The sequence below is a fragment of the Tenrec ecaudatus genome, chromosome 2 (genome assembly GCF_050624435.1).
Source record: "Tenrec ecaudatus isolate mTenEca1 chromosome 2, mTenEca1.hap1, whole genome shotgun sequence".
NCBI lineage: Eukaryota > Metazoa > Chordata > Mammalia > Afrosoricida > Tenrecidae > Tenrec > Tenrec ecaudatus.
In genome coordinates, this window is record NC_134531.1 from 297,871,091 (window position 1) to 297,894,823 (window position 23,733).

The 23,733-nt window shown below is 41.0% G+C and overlaps 1 protein-coding gene across 3 annotated transcripts in view; it reads right to left on the reverse strand.

Annotated features, from left to right (window-relative positions):
- Positions 1–23,733, reverse strand: part of ALCAM (activated leukocyte cell adhesion molecule) — a 218,001-nt gene that overhangs the window by 56,002 nt on the left and 138,266 nt on the right. The gene's annotated exons all lie outside the window — the stretch shown is intronic.

The window sequence follows — 23,733 nt, forward strand, 5'->3', positions numbered from 1 at the left end:
ATACTAGTAAATTATAAATCATATAATGTGTCATCATAGGCTAAGCATGTGGAGAGACCTTTAAACTGAACATTAAAAATAAACAAATGATATTTTGTCCACCAGGTGGTGCCAAAGGGCAAAGCTAAAGTCATATGCAGCCATAAATAAACCCATCGGAAGCAGTGGTCCTTGACCTTCCCAGTGCGGGGACCCTTAATACAGTTCCTCATGTCGTGGTGACCTCCAACCATAACATCATTGTCATGGCTACTTCATCACTGTGTGATTTTGCTACTGCTATGAATCGTAATGTAAATAGCAGGATGTATTTTTATTGTTACAAATTGAGCATAATTAGACATAAAGCATAGTGATTAATCCCAAAACAATATGTAATTATATATTGTGAAATACTTAGGTGTTTTCCCATGGTCTTAGGCGACCCCTGCCAAAGGCTGGTTCGACCCCCAAAGGGGTTGCGACCCACAGGTTGACAACCGCTGAAGACTGAAGAAACTGGGCAGCGTGAATAGGCCCTTTCAATTTTATCTATCAATCGCAACGTGTGTGCCTTATATTTTACAAAAAGATACCACCGTCCTATTTTAAATGGTGTCAACTGAGGGAACTACTTCCTCTGTAAGCAATTTTTGTTGAAGTTAGTGGACAAAAACATCAAAATGAAAAAAAAAAGGCATTGCATGTAAAATATATAGGCTAAAAACTAGTATTCAGTATTTGCAACACTAGTAAAAGAATATGCTTTTGTTTAGGGGGGGGGTGCTCAGTGCCATCATGCAAAATTAGGTCAATAATGTTGAATAGTCTTGTATGCCTCATGCTGGAGCTTCACCCTCTTTCGACTTCCAAGGTCAGAAAGGCAAAAACTGCAAACAATCACAAGGGTCTTTTCAGTGGTGAGTGCTTAGAGACGTGCAACGTAGTGGCAGCTGAGAAGATGCCGTAGTCCACAGTGCATGTCTGCCTCGGCTCTTTGGCTCTGAAACATGAATTTCTACCATCTGTCCGAAGACCTGTTCAGTGCACTCTCCACATCTTCCAAGGCAAGGGAACTACTTTGTGATTTAAGTTCCCGTGTTTTCTGCTTATATAGCAAGGCACTTGAATATTAGATTATGTCAGTGGATCTAATGTGACCAGGACTTGCAACTTGAATTATCGCAGACAATGTATCTCTATCTATCACCCACCATTATACACACACACATTCCTTTTACAACTAAGGGTCCTAGTATGGTTGACCAAGGAGGGAAAACATGTTATACAGCTTAGGGACCCGTGAGGTAAATCTTTTTCCAAGCACCAGAACAAACTCACTGCCACCAGTCAACGCCCATTCACAGCGGCTCAACAGGACAAGGTAGAACTGAGTTTCTGAGACTGTCTGAGAGGTAGAAAACCTCAACTTTCTCCTCAGAGTTGCTCATGGTTTCAAACTGCTGACGTTGAGGACTGCAGCAAAGCATAACCACTGTGCTACCAGGGTTCCTTTGCCAGGCACATGGAAATAGCAAGCAACACCAACCCACCCACCCCCACTTCTTTCAATAGGATTTAAAGCTGCATATATGTGTGACACATAGTCTATTAGCAGGATGAAAGCACAAGTACCACAGAGAAGACGGTGCATTTTTAACTTTCATATTTCTAAAAACAATGACTGGCATTTAACGGTCACCTAATAAAATCATTTCTAATTGGAACGCTGCAGTGGTCGCTCCACGTTGGGTATTAATTCGATATCGTTGAAAATTAAGGAGATTTGTTCTTACTGGAATTTTTAGAAAACAACCCTATAGGAATGTAAGGCTGGCGTCGGAATGGAAACAGACTGCTCTGTCTTTCTCCTGCTAAGTGGCTGGTAAACTCAACCTAAGGGCAATTACGCCAGCAGTCGAGGACTCTACCCATTATGCCACGAGGCAGACTCCTTGATCATATGCAACATGCAGGCTGCCATTTTTTCTTCTACGTAAAAGTCAATTGAATGTTGTGCTTGTTTGGCACTCTCTGTTTTGACAGGATACAAACAAAAAGCCAAAATATATCATAAGGGTTCATCGACGGAACTACAGTCCTAGAGTCATTAAGCACCATTTGTGCTCTGTGATTGGTGGGTAATACACCCAACTGCCTTTTTCAGCTTCCCTGTAATGACAATAAAGCAAAAATCAGAGTTGTGATTGTCATGCGTGTGTGTGTGTGTGTGTGTGCATTGAACTATTTAAAGATTTGTGGTTGATTCTTTCAGCGCAACTCACCACCCAAAATCAGCCAAGACACCGGAGATAGGAATTTGAAACATGCTGTCAATACACTAAGGCGACAAGGCTGAGGGCAGATTGCAGACGGTCAGTGCAAGGCCAGCGAATATATAGACACGTAAGCTCCGCTCCTCAGACACAGGGGCAGAGTGAATGATAACAAAGTGGACGGCATTAGGGGCCAGGATCATGATTCTCTTTTAGAAACAAGTTAAAAATGTTATAACGATCCTTTCTCTTTGTGATAAATGTATCCTAACTCCCACGTTTATGTGAGAGAAAGACTAAAGGCTTAGGTCTGTGGAATGGCTAACTGACGTTCTCTGGGAGTCAGAGATCACCCGGATTCGGTGATGAATTAGTGCCCAAGTTTCTACAGATGTCTTCATCTTTGATAGGAAGACCCAGTGGAGCTCAAAGCCCCTGTCAACACAAATGTTTCTGTTCATACAATCCACAGAAGAAGGGGCTTTTTTCCCTTTGACTTGCCAAGACGGAATTTAATTTAGCTTACTAGAATGCCCCTGCAATTTTCTCTCTGCAATATTGGCCGGTTAAATTATTCATGAATTTGCAGCCTATGCACTATTGGGCCTTAGAGTAAATATAGAATGCCTATAATGTGTTTCCACAAAGAAACTACACAGAGGATGCAAAACCAATGTGCACATGTGTGTGCACAGCGTATATGCATTTGTGTATAATGCATGGTACATCTATGTATGTATAAATGCTATATAGGGACTTTGCAACGTGTTCCTGGTAGTGATGTTCGGTGTTGCGCTGCTGACCGCCAGGTTAGCTGTTCTACCCCAGTAGCTCTTCCCCTCGGGAGAGAGAAAGCAGTCTACTTCGAACAGATAATCAGTTGCCAAAAGCTTATATAAGCATCATGATGAGTTAAAATTGACTGACAGTGGGCTTTCATTGCTAATTTTAATACATGTAAGTTATTATAAATTATTACTATTATTATCAGTTCCTTAGCACACAATGAAATATGGAAATGTGTTAGATTTGAGGATCTGCAGGAAACTATTTCAACATTTCAAAAAATAAAAGTGGATTATTTTGTGGGATCCAGCTCACATCTGGATGGCTCCTAAGGGATGACTGTGTAATTGAAGGGAGGAAATTCAGGCAGACAAAAGTTTTGGGGTGTTCACCACCTCCATGACATCAAGTCCAAGTGGGAGAGTGAGGGAGAACATACTCTTGCACCAACTTATATAGTCTTAGGACATGCAAATCCCCTAATTACAGAAAACCACACCTATAGGGCAGTATCTTAAACCTGCAGTTCATTGGAGGAGTAACCTAACAGCAGGGTGCGGGGCAGGTAAGGGAGAGCGACCGCCCCCTGAGCAGGGAGAGCAACAGCAACATGTCTGCTCCTATAGACAAAGCTCCCAGCCAGATAGAAATCAGCCCTGTGCCTGTAAGAGGTAACAGTAAGAGGGTGCTATATGGGAGGATATTTTGTGGATGAATTTTATGTCTGCTCCTGTAGACAAAGCTCCCAGCCAGATAGCAATCAGCCCTGTGTCTGAAAGAGGTAACAGTAAGGGGTACTATATGGGAGGATATTTTGTGGATGATTTTTAGCTGTGAGAATGTGACTGGGACTCATCTCCAACTCACAACTGTGAAGGTCTCCCTCCATTCAGAAGTCTGGTTTCCCAGGCTTCTTAATTATGAGAATAAAGTATTTGCCCACATACACTCTTCCCATTCCTCAGTTTCCCACCTTACTTGAGACAAACAGCACCAGCAAAATGACAGAGCTACCGAAGCTAACTAGGAGCATTAAGGGGAAATCCAATGAGGAAAGCAGAACATATGAAAAATCTTGAAACTAAAATAATTTTGGCATAGAAAATATCAGAAAGAACACAAAAACCCAAACATTGTGTTGCAATTGAGCCAGTGAAAAGTCCTACAGAGCTAAAGAACTGCTCTATAAGGTATTGTGGCTGGAGTGGTTACAGGGAGTCCCTGAGTAACAAAACCGGATAATACCTCAACCACTAACCACAAGGTCGGCAGTTCAGTCCTGCCCAGAGGCATTTCTGATGACAGGCCTGCTGATTTGCTTTCACAAATTCGCAGCCTTGACCATCTTTTAGATGATCCACTTTGTACACCTCGGATCATCATAAGTCAGAATCAGTTACACAATAACAATCATCGTTACAGAAACAGATGTTCTGGCCTTTCATTCACAGCACCTCGCAGGGTTCACACTGCCAATCTCTAGTTTAGCAGTCAAAGAAGCCATTTATGCCATCCAGGGACCTGTGAATCGCTTCCAAGATCGAATTGTTCGTTCTTGCAGTGGTCCATGAGACTTTCAAATATTCTTTGCGAGCATCATAATTCAGACACATCGATTTTTCTTCTGTTCCTTATGCATTGTCTGCCCTTCACATTCATTAGAGGCAAATTAAAATACCATGGCGTGGGACAGGCTCCCCATAGTCCTGAAAGGAATATCCTTGCTTTTCAACACTCTTGAAGGCACTTGTGAGGCAGAGTTACCCAGTGCAATGTATTGCTTGATCTCTTGAATGCTGTGTCCATAAGCATTGATTGTGGATCCAGGTCAGATAAAATCCTTCAAAACAACCTTTTCTCCATTTATCATGATGTTATCTATGGGTTGTGAGGAATTTGGTCTTTTTTACACTGAATTGTAATCCACACTGAAAGCGACCATCCTTGATCTTCATCAGCAAATACTTCAAGTTCCTCCACTTTCAGCAAGCAAGGTTGTGCCCGCTTATCACAGGTTGCTAATAAACTTTCCTCCAACCCTGATGCCACACTCTTCTTCATATAATCCAGCTTCTCGTTTATTTGCTAAGCATACAGATTGGATAAATTCGGGGAAAGAACACAACGCTGACACAGAGCTTGGCTGATGTTAAATCATGCCGCATTCCCTTGTTCTGTTTGCACAACTGCCTTTTGTTCTGTGTACACGTTTCTCAGAAGCACAATGAAATGTTCCCATTCTTCTCAAGACTATCCATAGTTTGCTATAATCTGCATAAATGGGCGAATGCTTTGGCATATTCAATGAAACACAACTAAACAGATTTCTGGTATCCTCTGTTTTGAGCCAAAATCCATTTGACATCAGCAATGATATCCCTTGTTCCACATCCTCTTCTGAATCCAGCCGGAATCTCTGGCAGTTTCCTGTCAATGTACTGTTACAAGAATTGTTGGGTAATATTTAGCAAAATTTTATTGCATGTGATGTCAATGATATTGCTGTATAATTTGAGTGTTCTGTTGGGTCACCTTTCTTTGGAATGGGTAAAAATGGAAATCTCTTCCAGTCAGTTGGCCAAGCAGCTGTCTTCCAAGTGTCCTGGCACAGACAAGTGATAGCTCAGTGCTTTATCAGTATGTTGAAGCTTTTCAATGGGTACTCCATCAATTCCTGGAGCCTTGTTTTGGGCTAATGCTTTCAGTGCAGCCTCAACAGCTTCCTTCAGGACCAGTGGTTCTTGCTCATATGCTCCCTCTTGAAATGATTGAATGATAACTACTTCTTTTTGGTACAGTGACTCAAGCCATGGCATTTGCAACTGCTTAGATACATACAAAAGCTGGGACGTAGCACAGATGCATCTGAATTAGGCATTTGGTGAAAAATACTGAGAACAATCTGAACTGTCAGAAGAATAAAGAAATTTACTTTGGAAAAAGTAGTGCTAAAATCCGCCTTAACGATAATGATGGAGAGACTTCATGTAACATTCTGTGGACAAGGTAAGTTGAACCTCTTCCCAGATAAAAATATCATACAAGGGGGTTACCTCCCACCCCCAAACAAAAAACAAAACAGATAAAAGTTCCGCTGGGTGGAGATTTTGTAGTACGCAATTTTCCTGCAAGGTGAGCATTGAGCAACTTGCTCTGAGTTAGTGCTCCCAGTGGTGTCCCTGGGGAGGTTCTCTCTGGTCACAGATTTTTTTTTTAAATAAAAGCTATTTGGCCAGAATGTTGTGTTGTTTTTGTGATGACCAATTTAGGAGAACAGCATGTGGCTGTCTTATAACATTGGTTGAAAATAACATTTCTGAACATCAACACTGTTGATGTTTTGGGCTGAATAAATCTTTATTGCAGCTGTTCTGTATTTTGTAGGATGTTTGGCAGCCGCTGGCTCCTTTCCTCAGTAATGGTAACCAAAAATGCCTCCAGAAATTGTCAAATGTACCTTGGAGACAAAATTGTGCCTCCCTTCCCAGCCCCATCAACTTGAGAATCACAGGTGTAGAGCTTCCCCCACTGGCTTCTTTTTGTTCAACGATACTCCGTTTCTCAATAAAATTATCTTTAGTAAACTAGAATTTGAGAGACACTAAATAATCATGGAATATAAATAAAGTAACAGACAAATTTGATAACAACTGATTCTTTTTGAAAATGTATTATAATTAAAATGAACAAAAAAAACATGCTTTCCCACAAAGATGTCATGTATCAAACTATAACAGGAAGTTTGGCTTCTGCAAAGAATTTGATTCTCACTCTTTACAGAAGTAACAAATATTTGATTTAAGCAAATATACTTCATTTACCAAAACAAGCACAAATTAGCTATGATTTATAAACTTTCTCCACTATACATATGCCTACTTCTATATTCAATGTGATACAATCTAGCAGTTTCACTAACGAAGTAGGTACGGTAAATGCTTTCCAAATCCATGATCCTATGATTCTTTGGCAAACTTATTTTATCTCACAATTCCTCTCATACTTTTGCATTAAATATGGGATTTTTATTAAAGCCATGAAATATATCAGAATTACATTTTTTGCATGCGTGATACAAGGACCTGCAATCCATAAGCCATATGGAATGGGTGGGATGTGGGGAAAGACAGCTGATGAAATCTAATGAAATTCTGAGATACAGAAAAAGAGATGTCATCTCACATTTTGGGGGCCAAATTAGGTCATTACTAATTCAGAAGTCAGAATGCATTGCTCAAAATTTTCTATCTGTATTGTCTTGGAGACATGCCATGTATTATATTATAGTCATTATGGGGGGAAAAGCCTGCAAATAAGCAAGCAGTAATTCTTCCTTTCTCTTTCTCAAAATTCTATAAATGGATTACTTTATACCTTTTACATGAATTAGTCAGGTGTACAAAACTTTTAGAAGGCAAAAGCCCGTCTTCCTAGATTATAAAATACTGTTAGTATCAAGAGTATGTTGCAAGGTACATGCTCTATTGTACTTCCACACTTGTAGCTGATAGTGCTCTAAAAATCCTACCCGTTCTATCACATATTGGTCAATGTTACAATCCATAGTATATGATAGAAAGATGTACACATTGTAATTTTCACAACACAGCTTCAGTATTTGCATTACCATGCTGATAAATTGCATCTTCAATTTACGTTTATTTGATACTTCCTTATACTCTAACCATATCATGTTTTAAAAAGCTAGATAAGTCAAAGTTTCTTCCAAATAGTCAAAGTTTCCCCCTTTCTATGTTTCATTTTTTCCCACTCTCTTGGACCCATTAACTCTGGCTGAATTCCTATGTATCTTTTAAGGCCTATCTCAAAAATCATCTAGTTATATAATCAATCACCCATCAAATATTTATTGACTATTACGACAAGCTAAGGACTAAGTGTGCTGTATAGGGAGGTTATATAAACAAAACACCAACTTCTTGTCCTCAAATGACAAAGTCAAGTTTGTGTGAGCTCCTTAAGATGTAATTAAATGTTGTGGAGATACATGAAAAATACTCTCAACAATTAGTGGTAGGATATTGGTCAAGGCATCTTGGCGAACATTTCATTTGCTCCGTAGCTTGAGTTCCAGTTCAGTATGCCGAAGGTGCCCTGGTGGCATAATGGACTACACATCAGGCTCCCAACCACAAAGTCCACTGTTCAGAATCACTCCAGTGGAGAAAGATGCAGCATTCTACTCTCCTATCAGAAACTGTATAGGGCAGTTCTACCCTGTCCTGTAGGGTCACTATGAGTCAGAACAGACCCTGTGGCAGTGAGGGAGGCAGAAACATAAAGGGTGCTACATCATTGCAGTCACACGTAGGAACAAGGCATCGCCACTGAGTGATACCTAGTTGCATTTCTCTGAGCAAACATCAATTTTTCATCACTGTCCTTTCTACAGATAGAACTCTGATCTTCATAAGGAACCAGTCCCAAGACTGGCAGTGTTCCCAAAATCACAACTGCACAAAAACCCACCAAATAAAATGTGATAAAATATTATATCGCTTTACCCTCACTTTATGACCATCATCAAACAACCATTTGACTTCCATTTGAGGACATTTTAAAACCACAATCAAAATTCTTTTTTCAGACATAAATAAAAAGCCAGAGATGTGATTTAATTTGAAGGCAGTGATTTTTATTTTTTTGAGAAGTGTACTGTGAATTTAAAATCAGAAAATGTTCTATAATTGATAGAATTTCTCAACTTGGGTTTCGTCAAATGAGTGATCGTTAAGGCATCTATGAATACTTTAAAATTATGAGCAAAATTGACGGTTAGACTGTACTCAATTACTTTTCATGGCGCTTCCAATCTTATCTTTGTCACGCTCTCCAAATGACACAGGGCGTACCATATCAATTGGGTCCGTGGGACTCTAATTTCGGGGTAGGCTACTCTGTCAATCCCCTGCATTTCAAATGAGCCATCTCAGACTCAGGAGCAGAGGATTTCACCGGCCATCAAGAAAGAAGAGGCGGAACGGAGTGCATTCTTTGGAGTCTGAGAACCCTGCATCCGTTAATCCAGGAGACAGAGCTGTGGCAACCAAGCTGTGTAAGAGAATCAGTGACAGCAAGGGAGTCGCACCAAGCATGAGACAGGGCCCCAGGTCTTTTGGTCCATGGACTGAAAACGTTGAGGGTTGGGGGAATAGATTTGCTGACGTACAGAGTTAGAGCTGAGGGCCTTTGGGCTAAGGCTTAGAGTGAAATGAAATAGCCTTTGGGCATTTATTAACAGCCCTGATGGGAGTTCCCTAACTCTTGCCGCCAGGCAGAAGTTAAGGAGCCTTGTGAAGGGAAGGGTAAGGCTCAGAGAAAGATTGTGAGAAGCATTCCTGACCAGAAGAAATGACTCTTCAGTCTTTCTGATCTTGAAGCCTATCCTGTTGACCTTCCCTAATAAACCGCATAACGGTCTCTGAATTCTGTGCGCAATGCATTGTGGAGGCCAGAAGAGAAGCAGAGTGCTGTGGGAGGGATGCTGTTGGAACTGGTAAAGGAGTTTCAACGGTGGGACATCGCGGACATCTGCCTCCTAAAAATCACCCATGGGCTGACAGTGAGTTTGATCCTCCTTCTCCCTTTGGAAGTGGGAGGCAGTCAGATGCCAGCACCACACCATTCTTACAACAGGGTACTGAGATGCTTGCTTTTATAGAGATTAGAAGGATTTAGAGCTTTCAGAGGACTGTCATAGGTGACCTTGAATCAGAAATTGAAAGTATAAATTTGACTATAAATTGAATAAAAACCATAGAAGCACAATTTGGAAGTTTTCATACGATTTCAAAATGTTAATGCACTTTCATCCATTAAGTTGACTTCTGGGAATCTATCTTGCAAAATGTTTTGCAGACGTATTCCAACAGTTACATGTAATGATAAGCTAATACAAAAATTTTGATAACATTCCCAAAATGGCAAAACCTTTGTGTTCATCAATATGGGAATAACAAAGCAAAATGTATATTGATATAATCCATTATATGAATCTACTGACCAGAAGAACTGAGACAAAATATACTGTTTTCCTTGAGTTTAATGCATTTTGGTATTCATAATTTTTTCATTTTTTAAATTGTCATTAATTCACTAACTGCTAGGGAGTTAGTGAATATAATCATTTATATCTGACTAGGCTCTTGGTTAATGCTAATATGCTATGGTTCAGATCTCCTTGTGGGGACAAAGTTAAAGAAAACACTGAAAATGTGCTCCATGCATGCTTTCTCCGTGAGCATGTGGGGGTAGAGTCATACACTGAAGCCCAAATTAGGTGACCTTGAATCAGAAATTAAAAGGGTAAATTTGGCCCTAAGTTAAATAAGAACTATAGGAATTATGTAAAAAAAAAATAAAAACAAATACTCTTTCCTGAGCCTCGGCTCTAGTACTATGAACTTATTTGTGCATTAATAAATTTAATTCGTTGTAAATATGAGGGGAAATACCAGGGTCATTATTACACTACAATGCATGCTGTTTGAGGGAAATGTTGACATTTTCTCACTTTAAGGCTCTTTGCAGTACTCTGAAGTTTTCAGTGCCTCCATAATAACAACTGACAAAACAAAGCCCTGCTGCTTTCAATCTAAAGGGGCTCTATGGGAGTTCCATATTCTTTTCTCTGCATTTCAAATGCTAGAATATCATATATTCTTCTTTAAAAACCGGGGAATTCCTGATGTTCCCTGTGAGGATTAGACATTCCTATCGTCATGATGTCACCATAAAGCTTCTTTAAATGCCTTTGAGGCATTGTAGTGGAACGCAACATCCATATAAAACAGGACATGGGCTTGGGCACGCTTTGGATGTGTCACTAAAAGCACCAGGCTTCAGTGTTTCTTCTGCAACTATCCTCACATGATCTGAGGAGAAGATAGGTTTTCCCTGCTCCTGTGTTGCCAAGTGGAATTTAATACATTTTGATATTTATAATTTTATCATTAAAAATTTTTTCATTAATTCACTAACTACTAGGGAGTTAGTGAATATAATCATTTATATCTGACTAGGCTCTTGGTTAATGCTAATATACTATGGCTCAGATCCCTTTGTGGGGACAAAGTTAAACAAAAGACTGAAAAAATACTAGATGCTTTCTGTGTTTATGTGGGGGCACAGTCATACACGGAAGCCCAAATTAAGAATGTACACTTTGAATGCATACTTTGTTTGAAAAAGGTGTCAAACAACACAGGGGGTGGGGGGAGTGGGACAGAAATCACATCACCGTGAATGAGGGGAGTGCATGATGGGGACCCAATGGCAATCTGCAGACAGCTGGACATCGCTTACAGCGGAGTAGTGGGGAGGAGATGGGCCACTCAGGGTTCAGTGTAGCAATAATGAAACTCAAAACCTTCCTCTAGTTCTTGAACGCTTCCTCCCCTCTCAATTATCATGATCCCAATTCTACCTTAAGGACCTGGTTAGATCAGAGGATGCACAGCGGTGTAATAGGGATCTGGAAACACAGGGAATCTAGCAAGGATGAACCCCTCAGGACCAGCGGTGGGAGTGGCGACACCTGGAGGGAAGGGGGTGTAGAAAGAGAGAACGGGATCTCAGGGATCTACATGGTGTAAACTCCTCTCTGGGGGATGGGAAACAGGAAGGTGGGTGAGGGGAGATGCTGGGCAGTGTAAGATAAGATAAAATAATAATTTATAAACTATTAAGGGTTCATGGGAGAGGAGGAGGAGGAGGGAGGGGAGGAGGGGTAAAAGGAAAATTAGATGATTCCAGGAACCCAAGTGGAAGGCAAATTTTGAGAATGACGAGGGCAACAAATGTATAAGGGTGCTTTACTCAATTGATGCATGTATGGATTGTGATAAGAGTTGTATGAGCCCCAATAAAATTATTTATTAAAAGATAAGTTGTATAGTGAAGAAGACTGAACAGGAAACATGGTCAAGCATATTTTTCTTTATAGAATATATTTTGCTTGCTATTAAAACCAAGAAACAAATATGTAATTAATGATTAATGTTAATCAGATTCATATGGTTGACACGTTCTTTAAGCATTCTTCTAATTATGGTGTCTGTGTAAGGAGTTGCCCTGTACGCTGTTAGACAATCAGTAGGATGAAAAGAATCTTAAAATATTATTTCCTTGTCCTCAGCCCTGCTTAAAAGAATCCAATTGCTTTTAGTTTTTGCACTGTTTGCATCAAGAAAGTGGATTTCATTTGGAAACTAAGCTAACTGAGCAAGTAGGTGGCAGAGACTAAGATGGGGACATTGTGAAGTTAGAAGAATCCCCAAAGATGGTTACGCTCCTCTGCTCTTTAAGAAAACCGGGTTTATACACATTGTGAAGAAAGTCACTCTCCTGTATGTTTTCGCATATAAGTTGTATTAAAATTGTGAATACAATTCAATTATTTTAGCTACAAGAATAATTGTAACCGTTCTGTGTTCATGCAAACACTATCAACAAGAAAGCAGGCAGACAGCTTCAAAAGCTCTTAAGTGCATTATCTGAAGTAATGGAAACTTTTGGAAATTACACTGGAGTCTGTATTCAGAAAGGGTTCAGTGTGACACTACAAAATTTGTTTTCGACACATAATTTAATGCCATGACAACAAAAAGACCTTGATTTGAGAATTTCAAAGCTGTCCTCGATAATACTCCCAAGCCCCCAAACAACAAAGTCCTCATGGTTTCATATGCCTCAAAATGCTGTGGAAAAATAGACACTGCAACGTCTCTTAGCCAATAAGTTCATCACTGTCTCCACAGACAGCATCTGCTTATAACAGCTTGTGCTAATTGGATTCCTTAGAATTTAAAGTAATATTCAACAGCATTAGAGTGACTGACATATAGAATTTCATGTTAGAATTCAATTAGAAAATTACTATTGGCCGCAAATGGTTTATTAGGGTTAGTGAATAAACAGATCATTAGGTTTCTGCTTCTCAATTGCTTAAGTGATCTTGCTCAGTATGCTAAATTACCTACTTTGGTACTAAAAATGTTGACCTCAAAACATTATAATAAAATATTATTTTGCTTTTTTTCTATGAACCCCAATTAATATTTTATGTGAGATGGCCATTGGAATCACCTCAATGGCAGCGCATTTGGTTTGGGGTATGTGAGATGTAGTGAATCATGCCAAATGGCCCTGCTAGCTCTAGCCTTCCCTTTTGTGATGTATTCTAAATGGTTAGAATCCCATTGCGAAGGGAATTCCATGCTCTGCTAATGAAACAGGATCAAGGTAGGAAGTATTTGAATGTGCGCATTATTCCTAGCGGGTGTGTCTTCAGTCAGTCCTCCTCATTCCCACAGAGGTATGGTCAGTGGAAGGCGAAAATCACACCTGCATCACAACTATCTCTTGGACCCTCCCTCCTTCCTGACTATGCCTTGGCAGAAGATTAGTACCTAGTCACTGGTGATGGCCACTAATCATATGCCAGTTAGCACTTGAAAAGATTGCTGGCCCAGATTCCTGGAGTCTTCCTGTAGAATTCCTTGACAGGCATTCCAGTGTGCTCCTTGCATTGGGTATCCAAGCAAGAGCAGCTTGCTCTAGATAGTTGGCTCTCTTGCTCTGAATCCTGCTTCTCACTTGCCTCTGCTCCACATCATCCTTAGGGATTGAGTTGCTGCCTCTCACCTGACCTGGTTCCACTAGCTTCCCCAGTGTGGGGAATGAGGATAAAAACTCAGATTTTAGAACTTCAGATTTGGGACTTGCCAGCACTCCTAAGCATGTTGAACCATGTCCTTAACCATTGGTAAGTTCTATAAAGCACTGCAACAGCTTGCTGGATCAGGGAGATAAGGGAATATAATAAGGGGAGGAGAGGGGGTGGTTGATATCAATGATATGGGAGTGGTATATAGAATTTAAAGTAATATTCAACAGCATTGGAGTGACTGACATATAGAATTTCATGTTAGAATTCAATTAGATGGCTGCTTGTTTGACTTCAAGCCTTTAAGACCCCAGATGCTATGTCTTTTGATAGCCGGGCACCATCTGCTCTCTTCACCACATTTGTTTATGCACCCATTTTGTTTTCAGCTATCATATCAGAAGGTGAGTGTCAGAGTGCCAGGTTATCAGAACAAAATATCCTTGTGTTGAGGGAGGACTTGAGTAGAGGCCCAGTCTGTCTGCTATCTTAATATTTATCATGTAAATATTTGTGCATTAGACTATCCCTTGCATTATAAATTAATATATTTACATATGTACATGCCTATAAAGGAAGCCCAAAGTCAATATCGTGCCCCCCCCAAAGCGGTATGTGGAAGGGATGATTCAACCTAGGTATAGTATAACACCATCGAATCACACATCATTCCTCTAGTTCCGAAATACTTCCTTCCTCCGGCCCCTATCATGACTCAGTTCAAACTTACAAATCTGGCTAAAAAAGAGAATATGCATTGTTACAGATAAGAGCTCTCAACACATGGAATTCAGGACAGATAACTCCCTCAGGAACAGTAATAGGAGTAGTGATATCATGAGGGTAGGGAGCTGGTCAGGGAGAGGAAAGGGAACCCATCACAAGATAGGATATAGCTCACCCCCACCCTAAAGGGGACAAATAATGGTAATGTGGGTGAAGAGAGACAATAGTGAGTGTAAGATATGAAATAACAATATATAATTGATCAAGGATACACAAGGGAGAAGGGTGTGGGGGTTGGGGGGACAAAGAGGAGCTTATACCAAGGGCTCAAGTAGAAAATGTTTTGGAAATGATGATGGCAGCATATGTACAAATAAGCTTGATAAACCTAATATGTGGCATGTTATAAGAGCTTTAAGAACCCCCAATAAAATGATTTCTTAAAAAAGAAATTAATTTGTGTGGTCTCCAGAGGATATAGATTTGTACAACCAATCATGCTAAGCAAAGAAGGTTAAAAGTTATTTCACAGGTTTTCCACACACTCAGTGCAGCTTATTGGCTCATTTCAGGGACTAATATTTGTGTAAATGCCATGTTTTTAGTTGACTGCTCCCCGGAGGGGTTGCAATTTAAGTTCAGGTCATAAGAAGAAAATGATGGCTTACTAAAAAGATGATGATTTATCCTCCTTGAAGAACTGAACTCATCCACCAGAAGACATATTTTCGTACCATTTGGGAAGAAATAGGAATTGAAATGTTTGTTCAAGAAACAAATAATATTTGTAAAGACTATGCACACTTAGGATAACAGCACAATTCATGATGAAACTTCTTAGTGCCTTCAGACCTCTACTGCCTGGTTGTTGTTGTTAGGTGCCATCGAGTCAGCACCGACCCATAGCGGCCCTACGCACAGAAGAACTAAACCCTGCACGAGCCTGCACCATCCTCACAATTGGCCCCATGCCAGAGCCCATCGATGGAGCCACTGTGTCCACCTGTCTCATTAGTGGTCTTGCTCTTTAACACGGCCTTTCACTTTACCAAACATGATGTCTTTCTCCAGGGACTGGTCTCTCTTGACAATGTGTCCATCATGGCCTCTAAGGAGCACTCTGGCCTTACTTTTTCTAGCCCGCATTGCTTTGTCCTTTAAACAGTCCATGGTACGATCAATATTCTTTTCCAGCACCGTAATTCAAGGGCATTTCTCAATAAATTCTACTGCCCTAAGGACGAGGAAATGACCATGGCAAGCAATACCCAGGGTACCTTGCTCTTAGTGGGTGCTCCCTGGAGGTGCTCAGGAATATATGAATAGAGAAAGCCTGTACTGTAGCCTATTAACATTTTAACAAAAACTTTTCATATATTACATTTTCTGCGAGAGTCATTATCCTTAATTGATGAGTGGGAGCGCACGTGAGAATGAGAACGAGACAATTTAGGAAAGCAATGAGTAGAGAGGAAAAATAGGAAAATTAGTGGAAGGTAATTGTTTTCATCTCTAAGGTTGTCAGAATGAAGGGGCGCTTGAAAGGGCTTATGACATTTGGACAGGAATTTGCTTCCAACTTTGAAACTTTCCCTGCCTCTCACATAACTTAATTCTCTGAAAGTATTAGTTCACAGCCCGGGAGGCCAACTGAAACTTGAAAAGGTGGCCCCTTTATGTTGTTAAATTGCTGTGTAATAACCCCGGGAGAACAAAGAATCAACAAAATAAACCCTGGATAATCAAAAACAAGTCCTGATACAGAAAGATGACCCTTCTGTAGGTAGAGGTAACACAGGGCTCTGAGCATGTAGACTTTGTTATCGAATTCTTACATGACACCCATCCTGAGAAGATAACACTGAAAACATGTTGCGATTGAGTCGATGCTGACTCTTATATCAACGCTACAGGACAGGCTAGTACTGAGCCTGTGGGTTTCTTAGCTCTTTACTGGAGTAGAAAGCCCTGCCTTTCTCCAGAAGAGTGGCTTCAAACTACTGACCTTTCGGGCTTCAGCCACCCAAGTAACCACCATGTCACCAGGGCTCCTGAGAAAATACCTGTGCTCACTGTTGGCTTCCTTTGTTATTTTGCTTAATTGTGCATCATATCTCACCTGCTGCTGCTTCATCCTTTCACCTCTTTATTTGAGCAGAATGAATTGATTCATTAAATCAATGTGTCTTCTTTACTAAGTTAAAAATAGGCACGTGTGTGAGGTGTGGTGGGTGGACATGAACACACAACTCACGGACACCCAACGAGTTATAAGTACCTCCGTCGCAGCTTTCTGACATCTATCACCACATTTGTGCTAAGGCCACCCTTCCCATCAAGGTGTCCAGGTAATGACAAAGTGTCGCAAAAATAGTAAGACAGGGATGCCTCTGGGAGACAAGAAATATCTTTGAGGGATGTCAGCCTGATTGAACTTTAGTGGTGGCCAAGAATAATGTCATCTACCATCCCTCCCTCTCCCTTTCCTTTGGAGTCGGAATTATGTTTCATCTCTTTCCCAGGACCCAAGTCCCTTTCTGGACACTTTCATTTCACTTTGGCACCTTCTCCGAGGTGAGTGGCATGGGAAGTTCAGCTGATCAGAATTACACAGAATTACAGCAATCGACTATCTACCTAACCGGCCACCAGTGCCTAGAAAATTAGAACTTCCATACAGAGGTAGTAAAAACTACTATATTTTGATCCAGAAAGGGTTTATGACATTTCATCTTGCGGATGAGAAACATTTGCCCAGCAAAGCCAAAAGACTAGAGCTCACTTCACCAAGCCTGTATGTGCTGGAGTAGAGCTCTGAATTAATTCTCACTTCAGGTCCAATTTTCATCACTCTTATGCTATGTGTATTTGAATCCTGCTCTTCCAATGAAAAGCATTGCAGTTCAATGCTGATTGCCAGGAATATACAGGACATCCTGCCCATAATAGTCTATGTAAATCTCAATAAAACACCAGAACACCCAAGTAACTTCTTAGAAGGGGTCCTGGCAGTACATTGATGAAAAGTTTGGCTGCTAACCAAAAAGCAGGCAGTTCAAAACCACCAGTGACTCCCTGAGAGAAAGACCTGGCAATTTGCTCCCATAAAGAATAAAGTCCAAGAACCCCATTAGGGCAGTTCTACTCTGTCAGATCCGGTGGATATGAGGCAAGGAATCAACTTGATGGTGCACAAAAACAACAGGCAGCTACAGATCAAAGATCTAATGAGGATCTTTAAGGAAGCCAAGCCAATCGGTTATCAGGTAGGGCAACGTTGTGTTTATATGTTTCTAACGCCAAACACTGGAAAAGGTAAGACAGCAGATTTTCCAAAAATACTGTTGAATGAATTAAATGGAGGAACTGAGATTCAATTCAAACTGTTCTGATTTTAAAACCTGTGACTCTGTCTCCACTTGAAAAATATTCTTTACCATCATGACTTTTAAAACTGACGCAATTTCTGCAACCTATGACATACATTTTATATTTAGACATTCGCATCTCTATCCACTTGCTTTGGAGGATGGAAGGACATAAAAATCTTGTAGGGCAAAGCTTCGGCCTCCATCCGCAAAAGTGATTATTTGCATCCTAGTCGAAGCACCTGAATCCCCAGGCAGATCTCAGTGGGCATTTACTCTGCAACTGGACCAAGACTTCTGATGAACAGTGTCCTGTGTGGCCAAGCTACAGGCCTGCGAAAGCTATTTTATGATTCTGCTTCTCACACATTCCCAATTCCACCGAGGCGCTAATTCATTTGGCTCATCTTTCTATTTAAAACAGACGGCTTTGACAATTTGTTCATGGTTACCTCTTAGGGAGATAATGACACTCAAACCTCTCTTACCTGAATATTATAATATCATCTCTTCTTCTCTTTGCTATTTTTAAGAGCTTTTGAAGACAATAGAGTCATTTAGGTTAAGAAAAGTTCACTGTTCCTACACATTAAGTGAACACCAGATTGGAGAGATGAGCTGAACAAGTTCTAGCAGTAGAGTGTCAGCTGAAATCACTCATTTTTTTTAAAATGAATCTCTTGAGTTTTCTAACTGAAAATACTTTTAATGCTTCCCCTCCAGGAAGTAATTAATGGGAAACCAAACAAACAAATCAAATAGAAAAAGACGGAAATGCTTAGACTGTGTCGCTGCCTGGAAATCCAATATTTGTCAGGTTTGTTCCTTCTTAAGCATCCTTGAAAACATGTTGGATGTGCGTGCTCTTCAATTATAGTTGTACTCGGTGCATGCCCTGGTGGTGGTGTTAGGTGCGTATTGGACTGCCAAGTGGGCAGTTCAAACTCACCATTCACCTCTGAAGAAGAAGCGTGATGGCACCTGGTTCCAGAAAGATTTTCTCCTGGGCAGATAATCAGAGGTAAACCATCTCCCCCAACATCTCCCCCAATGAGATTAAAATATGATGTGGTTGCTGGATGCCTGTGACTCACCGTGACCCCATTTGATGCTGGTCAACTGCCCCATAGAGTTTCTTGGCTGGGATCTTTAGGGAAGTGTATGGTCAGCTCGCTCTCCTTCAGAGTCACTATGTGAGGGCCCACCATCACCTTTTCCGTTAGCAGTCATGCATGTAACCCATTGCACCATAACAGTCCCTGATTAAATCTAGAACGAGAGACGTGAAACACAACTAGCTTTCCAACATTCACCTCTCACAACTTACTGCTATCTAGTGGATGCCAACTCACAGCGGTGCCAAAAGACAGGGTATAAAAGACCCCGTGGGTTTCTAAAACTGTAACTCGTTATGGGAGTAGAAACCCTCTTCTTCCTCTGGCAGAATGATTGGTGGTTTTCAAAGCAGTGAGCAGCCCAATGCATAACCCGCGGGCCTCCTTAGCAATGCACCACCGCAGAGCTGGTATGTGGTTCCCAAGTCCAGGTTAGCAACAGAAATGAAACAAACAAAGCTAATATTTCCCTTTTTTCTTGTGTTCACTTTAATTATGTAATCTTGGTCTCAACCTTCCTGGGTGGGAATGAGGCTCAAAGACCAAATGAGCTCAGCGACTTCCAGGGCGTTCGGTCATATGTGCTCGTGCGTTCCAACTGCAAAATGGAGGATGACCATGCAGCCAAACGCCGAAAATTACTGTGACTACACATAAATTGACATGTGTAATTTGCATAAAAAGTCATCTTTGCAATGTACGGATGTGCTTTATACAATTGATGTATGTATATGTATGGATTGTGATAAGAGTTGTATGATCCCCTAATAAAATGTAAAAACAAACAAACAAAGAAACAAAAAGTAGTCTTTGCTTAATAAACCCAAATTCAAAGCAGCCCCTAGAAGCCCCTGTGTTCTCCGCTAGCTGCTACCAAGGAGAGAGATGAGACTGTCCATTCGGTAAAGATTTACAGCCTCGGATACCAAAGTGTACACTTCTCTACTCGGACCTACACGGCTGCTAGAGGATTGCTTTCACTAAGTCAAACCTGACTCCATACCAGTGGGTTCATATGAAAAGGGCTCAATAATGGCTACTTATTATATATCACGGGCTTCCATTTAGTCAATAAAAGCGATTGGGTGTCAAATGCTAGAAGATCAGAGAGTGATGAATAGGCTGGAGAAAAAAATTCGCCCAAAAGGACATATAAATTGAGTCCTAACAGATGTGCATATCTTCAAATGAAAAGCTGAAGGAAGGATTCCCCGTGCAGGGAAAGCTGGGAGCAGAAGGCCCTCCAGCCCGTGTGCAGGGAAAGCTGGGAGCAGAAGGCCCTCCAGCCCGTGTGCAGGGAAAGCTGGGAGCAGAAGGCCCTCCAGCCCGTGTGCAGGGAAAGCTGGGAGCAGAAGGCCCTCCAGCCCGTGTGCAGGGAAAGCTGGGAGCAGAAGGCCCTCCAGCCCGTGCGGTTGACGTATAGGGCATAGAAGGGCGGCGGGTGAAATGAAGCAGAGAAAGTAACTCTAGGGGTGATCTTCGGCTAGCTTTTAAAGAATAGTCTAGAGAGTTGGTGTTTTATTCCGTAAGGAATGTGGAGTTAATCAATTTTCTTTCTTTCTTTCTTTTTGTAAGGATGTCAGTGAAGCCTGCATTTTGATACTGAAACTTATCTTCAGCGACTGTTTGGAGAATAACCAGCTTTTGTTAGAAAAGTATAAAGTTTAAACAGTTACCTAATGATAGTCAACAGGGAAGTAGAAACGGTGAAGAGGAAGCGTTTGCAAATAGAATTGAACTGGACTGCTCTAAGTTTGCAGCTCCCTGCAATGAATGACTTCACATTTCCCAACTCAGCTAAGCACATGTTCTTCACATGAAGAACAGCTAACACTTCATCTTCTGATGAGGAGCTCATACACTAAGTGTGAAATCATACGCTTGCAAGGCAAATAGGAAGGCTGCTTTTTTCTGTGAGCTCTTTGGAAACGCTTGAGACAAAGTGTGCACAGCAGTCCAAAGCAAACACTCACTCCGGTGGCATCAGGCATCTGGTTTTTCAATGCAAATTGTTCTTGCAAAATGACTTTTGCTTTAACACATGCAAGCCCTTCTCAGGATGTACTACCAACAACAGTAAGAGAGAAACCCGAGCACGGCAGCTCAGAGAGCCCTACACAATATTGTGGTTTGTGCTTTTAAACTTTGTGTTCACCAACTAGCGATGGGTGGCAAAGAGAGCAATAGGGAAAAAAAAGTTCAATGTCAAAGAAAAGGACAAAAGAATACTGTGCTTTTTCATCGCTACTCATTTTCACGTTTTAAAGCAAATTTATTTGGGACCCTACAGGTGTCTCTGGAAACACTGGTGAGTGGACCCAGGGTCTGACACAATGCTCTGCTACAAAGTACAGGCCGCTGAGCTGTTGTTGAAACCTTCCAGTTTAAGGTGGCAGTGTGACCAGGGATACCAGCCCGACAAGTGCCACCAACATCAGCTACTCCTGGCCATCTGTTTGAAGCTGATCCCCAATGCCTCTTCACTAGAGGGAGGAAGTGGCCAGGATGACACAACGCTTTCAAAGGAGTCTTTCAAGTTACTGATAGCTGGAAGCTTGCTGTTCTTCTAAGGGGTCTTTCCTTCTTTCCCGGCGTCGACAAAAGGGTGATTGAGCAGGCTGGACGCTGGTGTGCTGGAAGTGAATCCATCCAACCAACCTGCACCTGCCTGGCTGATGCCCTTTCTCCTTTTGGGCTTCTGCTCGTGTGCCTGGTATTGGGAAATGACTTCCAATATCACGCGTAGCCTCCCCGCCTAAAGTAGAGGATGATTACCTAAGTCTTCCTTCTTAAAAACGCTATGCAGCACCTGCCACTTTCGACATATTACATTCAGCATCAAATGAGTTCAAGCACTAGTGTGGCAATTTTAGAGACCTGACTTTTTTTTTTTTTGCCCCCTGATCCTTACCTCTAAATTGTTGTGATCTTGCTATCTTTGGACCCGGTTTATTCCGATAAAGTAAGGTTCAACTATTCTGAGGTTTGCATTTCCAAAAGTAGACAAGTATGCGTTACATTTCAGTTTGGATGTGAAGTATATTTCTCTTATGTGTACAGTAGGGGAAGAAATAGGACGATGTAAAAACATAGTATTTCTTTTTTTATGCTCATTTTACATTTAAATGCTGTTGGAGTATCCAAGGAATGATTTAGTCACTTGACAGGAACCAAATTTGGTTTTAATTTTACCCGGTATCAATCCAAGAAGTGTGTGTTTATGTACTGTGGATTTGTATCCATTAGTATTAAATGTTTTCTTACATTCTTCAGCATGTCATATGCTTGAATATTAGCATGTAGGATGTTTTATAACTTCCAGTAGTGCTACCATAATAAACTTTTGAGTTTAGAAGGCAGGTTGTAAAAAGTCCGGAGGCCCAGGATCAGGATGTTAGGTGCTTAATCACTGATCACAAGGTTGGCAGTTTAAACCCAACCAGAAGGTCGATGGGAGAAAAACTGGATGATGTACCCCAAGGGCTCTCTGGGCATTTTGCTCTACTTGTGGGGAATGACAGGGAAACTCTGCTCTGTCACATGGCATCATTATGGGTTGAAATAAGCTAGATCAGATGCAAAAATAATAGTACTGACTGTTTTGGTCCATAATAAAAAATTAACTGCATTGAAAAGTAGGAGTAACACTTGTTTATTCAGGATCATAGAAAAAAAGTAGAATACCAGATAAAAAGTTATAGATAAGTTTAATGTGACTTCTTATGTACATATTGATTTTTTTATTTTAAAGATCTTAGAAAATCCCAGGCCCCATAGTATTTTCTCCTGTCTCCAAACAAGTTACCGAACAATAACTTTTATATAGTACTTAAATGCACTTCCCCAACACGAGCTTTTCAAACCAAATATCCAGTTGAAATTGAGCATTTTCTTGATCATTGTTACTCCCATGAGGCCAAGTCAAATGAAACCCACTGCCACCCAGTGGATTTCAACTCGTCCTGGCCTGGTGTTGGATTTTGGAGTTATAAACCTTTATAGTAAAAGACAGCCTTCTCTTACTCCTACGGAGGCATTGGTGGGATTGAACCACTGACCTTGCAGTTGGCAGTCCAATGCTTACCAGACAGCACCCTCAGTGCTCCTTCTACATTTGTCTAATTTAGTGCGGTTCTGACGACCTACTGAAGTGATGAAAACAATGTGCAGTCCATTGAAAGGCCCCACCCCATGTGGATTTTGAAACTTCTGCCTTGTGATTTTGTGTTTAACCGTTTGTCTACTTTCCCCCTCATTATTTCTCTCCGATGTCACTTTTGATAATGGTAACATCTCACATTTGCACAGCACTGTTAATCTACAAAGTGCTTCTCCGTACATGGCTCCAGTCCGTGATTGCCTGGTAGTCCCTGCCCAATTTGTCCTTAAAGTGCTAGGCGTTTGAAAATAAAATAATCAAACTTCGAAAGAGATTCTATTTAAAGGATAATCAGACTCTGAGTGAGGACCCACAGGAATGTCCCACAGGATAAGATGGAGTTCATGGGCAGCAGCATCAGCTGTATTTTGGCTGCTCACTGCCTTGTGTGGGTCCCACTGGCTCTTGGTTGGGCTCCAGGTGGTTGAGGTTAGTAGATAAATAGACTCTGGCTTTCTAAAATGTTTCTGCATATTCATAAAATAAAGAACCACTTAGAGATGTATGTTAGAAAGAGAAGTGACTTTAGAGGTCATATATCATTGATATGACAAATGCAGGTAACAGATCATATAATGTAGGAGAGGCTAAGGACCAGGGAATTTTAAGGGGAAAAATGAGTTTAGGGAAGGACTCT